General features: G+C 38.6%; 1 non-coding gene across 1 annotated transcript; it reads left to right on the plus strand.

Annotated features, from left to right (window-relative positions):
- Nucleotides 1-2,233: 2,233 nt before the first annotated feature.
- LOC145677209 (5S ribosomal RNA) lies at nt 2,234-2,352 on the plus strand. The gene has a single exon (XR_014129688.1). It is a non-coding gene; the product is annotated as a 5S ribosomal RNA (ribosomal RNA).
- The last annotated feature ends 5,053 nt before the right edge of the window (nt 2,353-7,405 follow it).

The following is a 7,405-nucleotide window of genomic DNA, read 5'->3' on the forward strand; positions in this document are numbered from 1 at the left end:
AATTCGACTATCGATCAAATATCTCCCGTGTCACGATAGTAGTCACTTTCAATTCTTCTAACGAAGGTAAGAAAAAATGCTATACAAACTTCCTTTCGGTATATAAAGGATTAGGGGCCCAGAGAATATTTTCTTTCAAGAGGATACATTCTTTTTCGAACACCCTGTATATAGATCCTCTAATTATAACTGCAAACAAAATGTTGATTTTGCAATTGCTTCCATGAGAGAAAATTCTGTGCACTTTCTTTCTGAAGGGCCGGGCCTAAACGTTTTCCTTAATCATTAAATTTAGTAGTTATCTACAATTACATAGTTTTCCATTGTTCTCAAAATAAAGATTTTTCTCTATGAATTGTTGAATGTTGCTAGGGATATTGAAGTAATTCTTTTTAGTGTTTTTTTCTTTACAATAATGTACTGAACGCCTGCATTAAGGAAGTTCGTGTGTCCATCTTGCAAAATGTTTCGTCTTTTTTCATGCCCACTAAGATAAATATTCATTTTGCTCTTTTCTCCGTATGCAAACCACATTTCTTAAAGGCAACATTTTCATACAAATGTAGTACTAAAAACTTCTAATTGGCAACATCTGGGCTGCGAAGAGGAAAAAGAAAGAAATCTCGTACGTATTCGCGCGCAATTCGGAATTAGCCAATGAAAAGCACAAAAGCGGCCACCATCTCTCTCTCTTTCTTATTAACGGTTTTGTACTTTCTGCAGTTCTATCAGTGCTGCTAACCTCTTACTATATCATTGAATATGTATGTTTATATATATATATATATATATATATATATATATATATATATATATATATATATATATATATATATATATATATATATATATATATCAAAAAATCATACTACTACGGAATAATATTAAATGCCTGTAAACCCTCATTTCTGTTTGCACTTTCTGTTACACTACCTTCCCCGAACTTCTTTCAAGTTATTAAGTGCAGAACGGGGAGTTATACATATTTACTTGCGCTTTCACAATATCTGCACATTGTGTAATAATAGGAGACGTATAAAATAAAACTATATACTAATACGTATATATATATATATATATATATATATATATATATATATATATATATATATATATATATATATATATATATATACAGTACACATTCCACTATCCGAGGCTTTCCTTTTCTTTTCTTGCTGACGATAAATTACGCTCTTAGAAATGTTGTCTGAAAACAATAAGAATATGTGCAAAAAATACAATCAGAGGTAGAGGTCTTTAACAGGAACTAAGCAAGGGAGTTGAAAAATTTTTTATGCATGTAAAAAATATAGACATGAACCAACTTGTGAAATAAAAAGACCAGAAAACTACTCTTTCTAAATTATGTGTAAACTTTTTACCGAAAACGAATTGGCCTCCGGTGCTTGGGGTCCCTGGTTCAATCCCAGCTCGTGCCGTGTGAACTTTGTCGTGCATAAAGACCGTGCTCATGGGTTTTCTCGGGTTTCTCCCGTTTCCTCCCACTTTCTTCATTCAGTACTCATCATCACCGTCTCCTTTAGCGTAACCGGTATAAGTATGCGACGTAAATCTAAAGATTTCATTTCATTTCCCTTTTCTGCTCATACTGCTGATTATGCGCGATTATGCCAACATCCAACTCCGCGGATAATCGTGCGATTACTGTATATACAACTAATACAGATACGTAATTACATTATCAGTTACAGTATCGGTTTTTATTTACTAATTTGCCTCACTTTATTTGCATCCCTGCAGTAAATAATTCTTATCGATAATAGTTAAAATGTATATTACATTTTAGTGCTTCACGACTGAATGATCATCTGCCTTACGTTATCTCGCAGCTGAAGAGGATGCTACACTGAAAACTACCTTGCGTTATAAAGGGTAAGTGAAACATATCTTAAAAATATCTTTCATACATTTCATTGTGTACATTAAAGAATGTAAGTTTGCCTTTTTCCTGTAATCAATACTTAATAAAGGATTTATTTTTATTTATTTATATACAATTTCATACGTGGTTCGTGATAGTAAACTCGATAGGACATAGTGGCACTATGAACATCCGAATCACTCATCATTCGAACATTCAAATATTTATTCGAATATTAGTATATTCCAAGTAATGTTAACGACGTTAATATGCTTGCCTTTATAGTTAATAATGTCAATTCTTACTTAAAACATACTTCCTTAACAGGACATTGAAGAAAAGGTAGTTGCCAACGGCCATACCATGCTGAATATACCGGTTCTCGTCCGATCACCGAAGTCAAGCAGCATCGGGCCTGGTCAGTACTTGGATGGGTGACCGCCTGGGAACACCAGGTGCTGTTGGCATCTCTTTTTCAAATTTCATTATCCTTCAAGTACGAAAATACTAGAAACATTAATTTTATAGTACTTTCAAGAGATAATTTATCAACATTATTTCATAGCGATTAATCGATATTCTAAGCGTTATACCCACTATTTCTTACACTAACAGCCTGTTTATTTGCACGGCACATTAAAATAACCTGATTTCCGATCCGTGTGCACCTACTACTATACTTAACACGGAATGTATTACCACTTTTTAAAAGTAAATTATTATGACTAAGTGTAGATCTCCGGCGAGTAAATGCCTTTCGTATACAAGCACGACACATCTCCGCTATGTGCTTTACTTTTTTACTAACAGCATATAGAAATTGGATTTCAAGGTGTTTCTACATAACAGAATGAAGCAAATTTCGTGATTTAACTCTTTCGAATAATGTGTTGGTCCTGACAAGGACCGTTTGAAATGAAAAATCTTGAAGAAGATTTTTACTTAGAGCTTGTGTACTTGGTAACAGCCTTCGTACCCTCACTTACAGCGTGCTTGGCAAGTTCACCAGGCAAAAGAAGGCGCACAGCTGTTTGGATTTCCCGGCTGGTGATAGTTGACCGCTTATTGTAATGGGCCAAACGAGAAGCTTCAGCAGCAATACGCTCGAAGATGTCATTAACAAAGCTGTTCATGATACTCATAGCTTTGCTAGATATGCCAGTGTCAGGATGCACTTGCTTCAAAACTTTGTAGATGTAAATGGCATAGCTCTCCTTCCTCCTCCTCTTCTTCTTCTTATCTCCCTTGGAGATATTCTTTTGGGCTTTACCAGCCTTCTTTGCAGCCTTTCCGCTAGTTTTTGGTGGCATGATGACTCACTCGTTCAGCAAAATTAGATGTGTCCGCCGATTTATCGACTTCATTTAAATTACAGTACGTGTTTCAATTCGCGCCAACTGCCTTGCTTTTCATTTGATGCACTCGGGTGCACGCTTGAAGTAGTAACAAAACTGACTTGATTCATGGGAGGCCGCAATTTTTCCTCTCATCTTATTACGAAAGAATATTGAACAATGTCTGGTCGCGGCAAAGGTGGAAAAGTCAAGGGAAAGAGCAAGTCCCGCTCCAGCAGGGCTGGCCTTCAATTCCCAGTAGGCAGAATCCATCGTCTTTTGCGAAAGGGTAACTATGCCGAACGAGTTGGTGCTGGCGCTCCCGTGTATTTGGCTGCAGTCATGGAATACCTGGCAGCTGAAGTTCTTGAGTTGGCAGGCAACGCTGCTCGTGACAACAAGAAGACTAGGATTATTCCACGTCATCTGCAGTTAGCTATCCGTAACGACGAGGAATTAAACAAGTTGTTGTCTGGAGTTACAATCGCTCAGGGTGGTGTTTTGCCCAACATTCAAGCTGTACTTCTGCCCAAGAAAACTGAGAAGAAGGCATAAATGTAAGACCTATATCTCATACAAATCGGCCCTTATGAGGGCCACAAACCCCTTTATAGAGGAGATTTACGATTGAAATGAATTGTTTTCGATATACAGACTCATCAAAAGTGTCTGAGATAGTTGCTTAGTGTCATTCGAAATTCTCGCTGCTATTCGATTAATTAGTATGTGTAGTCGTCGATCGTAATTGAAGCCCATAGGAAGTCACACTATCTTTAGAATACTCCAAACAGCGATGTGCTTAGTTCCCACTACATTATTAATTATAAGATCATTACCTTTTGTATTGTCGCTAGCTACATTTTTTTGATATTTGCGTACATCGGGCTCATATTACCCAGAGGACAGGACAGTCGAGCCCAGATTCTCAGCAATGGAAGAAAACCTCATACCACATATTCTCATGTACTTCATGCTAGACAAAGGAATTTCCAACATTCTTAAAGCACTCATGTTTCTCTCTTGCGTTGGCTTGGCTGAAATTACTCTGTTCAATATGTTCTCGACATTTATTATTGTTCATTACTATGCCCCAATGACATCATGAACAGAGCGGATCAAAAAACTTTCCTAAATTTCTTTTGCAACATAGTAATGACATTAAATGCACACTTAAGTACGATTTATTCTTTGCAAGGTCGATATTCATATTTGTGTGATATGTGTTATATGTATATGGTTTGTAATACGCAACTACTCTTATTCTCTGATCTCAGAACTCATTTGCTACTGTGCCCAACGAGCGAGCCTAGGTTTCTTGTAACTACTGCCTTTCTTTAGTAAATAATGTGAAGTATACAATGCATTAACCTACATCTCATATTTGTATTACTCTTTATTTTACTAACCCGCTACGAAGTGTCATTAATTTACATGTAAATCACAATAGACACTACCGCAAAAGAAAAAAATCGAACCCAAGACCACGTAAACAAGATAAAGGACAAGATTCAGGTTTCTAACGCATTATTCGCCCCTCACAGCACAGTATAGAAGTTGTATAAGCCTCTATACGTACATCCTACTGTCAGAACAGAAATTCCGACTTGCGTTTCGCATCTCTCATGCTCGCTACTTCCAACAAATCGCCAATTTCCAACCAGAACCCCTTCTCCAGCATTAATACTGCTACATATGAATACGTATACATGAACGTACATAATGTAAAAAAAAACGTATGATTTTCTCAAATTAATCTCTCTACGTCTGTAATTTTGTGTGCATCAAAAGGCTTTAATGTAGTTACACGAATTCTTATAATCTAACAGAAAATCGCACAAAGTAAATCTTTCCCTTTATATAAATTTGTTGGCTCTGAAAAGAGCCGTTTATGCCAATTTTATATCCAAAATAGGAGGAACCCCAACTTAACCTCCGAAACCGTACAGGGTTCTTCCTTGCCTCTTCAAGGCATACACAACATCCATAGCTGTCACTGTCTTCCTCTTGGCGTGTTCTGTGTATGTAACAGCATCTCTGATTACGTTCTCCAGGAATACTTTCAATACTCCTCGGGTCTCTTCATAAATGAGACCAGAGATACGCTTCACACCACCACGGCGAGCAAGACGCCTAATAGCGGGTTTGGTGATACCCTGGATGTTGTCACGAAGAACTTTACGGTGGCGCTTGGCACCTCCTTTGCCAAGACCCTTGCCTCCTTTTCCACGTCCTGTCATTTCGATATGTTACTGCTTCGCTCACCACACACGAGAAATACAAGCCCAAGCAGCCCAAGACTCGTGGTTTTGTTCCTTCGATCATGCAGGGAAAGCACGGAGGAAAAACACAAAACGTGTCTAAGCCAATGAGAACTGTCCTTTTCGACTGACTTTATCCAATGAGAAATAGCTTGATTTAACGGTTTTGCTCTTTATATAACTTGACTGGAAGAAGTCGGAGGACACTTTACTCCACTATAATGGGGCGAAAACGTCTTCGGAAGCCTATCACCTCCAAACCAGACCCCCCCTCAACACACGAAGATAGTGATACACAACAGTCTACAGAAACAGAGAAGAACTCTAATATTTCACCCACCAACACACATACAGAGAAGAACTCTGACAATTCACTCACCAACACAAATCCAGAGAAGAACTCTGATACCTCCACCACTGACTCAGAAACATGCCCTCATCAAACAGAGAAGAATACTAAACCAATAGCCAACTCATATACTGCACATTATGTGTTTACACATTTAGCTACCCAATTTCATGACATTGAAGAATTCTATTCGCCTCTCAGAGACCGACTTCCAGGCTTTGAATATTGTATTGCAGGCCGTCCAACCCTTAACAAAGAAGGATATCATCTTGCCTTTAAGTGTCAAGGAGCTCTTGACGCATTTCATAAGAAGTTCAAACCGAGTGATTTTGGCCCCAAAACCAGAATAACACCAATTTTGACTCCTGAAGACATCAAAAAGGCTGACGGAATCCTACCACCACCGCCAAACAAACATACCAAGAAGAACAGCAGACATACTTATACATGCGTCATCAAAGGCGTAGATGTCGACCTTACTATTCCAGAGCTCAAGGAATCATTCACAAAAGCAGGATTAGATTTTTGCAACCTAACAAGAATCCGCAACTCTGATGGTCCACTTCCGCTAATAAGGCTTTTCTCTTCAAATACAGAAACCATTAGCAGCTTAATTGCGAAGGGTATCATCATTAACAACAAGAAACATCGAGTTGAGGCATCAAGATCGGCGGCACGACCTACACCATGTTACAATTGTTACAAATACGACCATCTAACCCATCTCTGTACGCAGAGTAGAGTCTGTTTTCGTTGTGGCGAAAGTCACACTTCACCTTGTGGAAGACCAATTAACCGCATGTTCTGCGCCACCTGTAAGACAATAGGACACCGCACAGGAAGCAGTGACTGCCCCAAGAGGCCACACTTCACAGAAAGAAGACAAATCATCCCAAACATTTTGAATACAACAGAATTCCCACCACTACCAGAAACTGGCCCTTGCAAGGATCACCACCAGACCTCCACAATTCCAGAAGATGAAGAAGCAGAAGAACCCGACCAGCAACAGACCACTCCAAATTCAGATTTTCAAGACCAAATTAACGAAGCAATAGAACGAGCCACAAATTCCATCATGAAATGGGTAGCATCAATACTTGCAATAGTAACAGAACCCCCGAAACAAAAAACACTCCATCAGGCCATTTCTCAAGCCACCAGACAAATTTTTCGAAAACAGTTAAATATTCTCACAACCACTCATGGCAATATCTATATCACTCATAAAAATTTATCCCCATTTCCACAGAAAAACAACACATCTAATTCTTCTCACATCACATAAATCATCCCACCTACATTAACACACACACAATGTTTTTGAACTCAATGCCAAAAACTTCTCTCTTCGGCACTCTTCACGGATTCACAAAGAGAAGAAGATAGAAGATCAAAAGCTCCAACCAAGAAGATAAGAAGACTTTCAACGGCCAAGTACAGGACCACGAACAGGACCATCTACCTGATGGACGCACTTATGCATCGGCTTCACTCAACATCGGAAGCACACAATCAGCAGACCCAAGAACAGAAGCCTTCGTGTTAAGACTTGTTGAGACCAGTTGTGCGCTTATCA

This window comes from Thermobia domestica, unplaced genomic scaffold, assembly GCF_964235325.1.
Source record: "Thermobia domestica unplaced genomic scaffold, izTheDome1.hap1.1 HAP1_SCAFFOLD_692, whole genome shotgun sequence".
NCBI lineage: Eukaryota > Metazoa > Arthropoda > Insecta > Zygentoma > Lepismatidae > Thermobia > Thermobia domestica.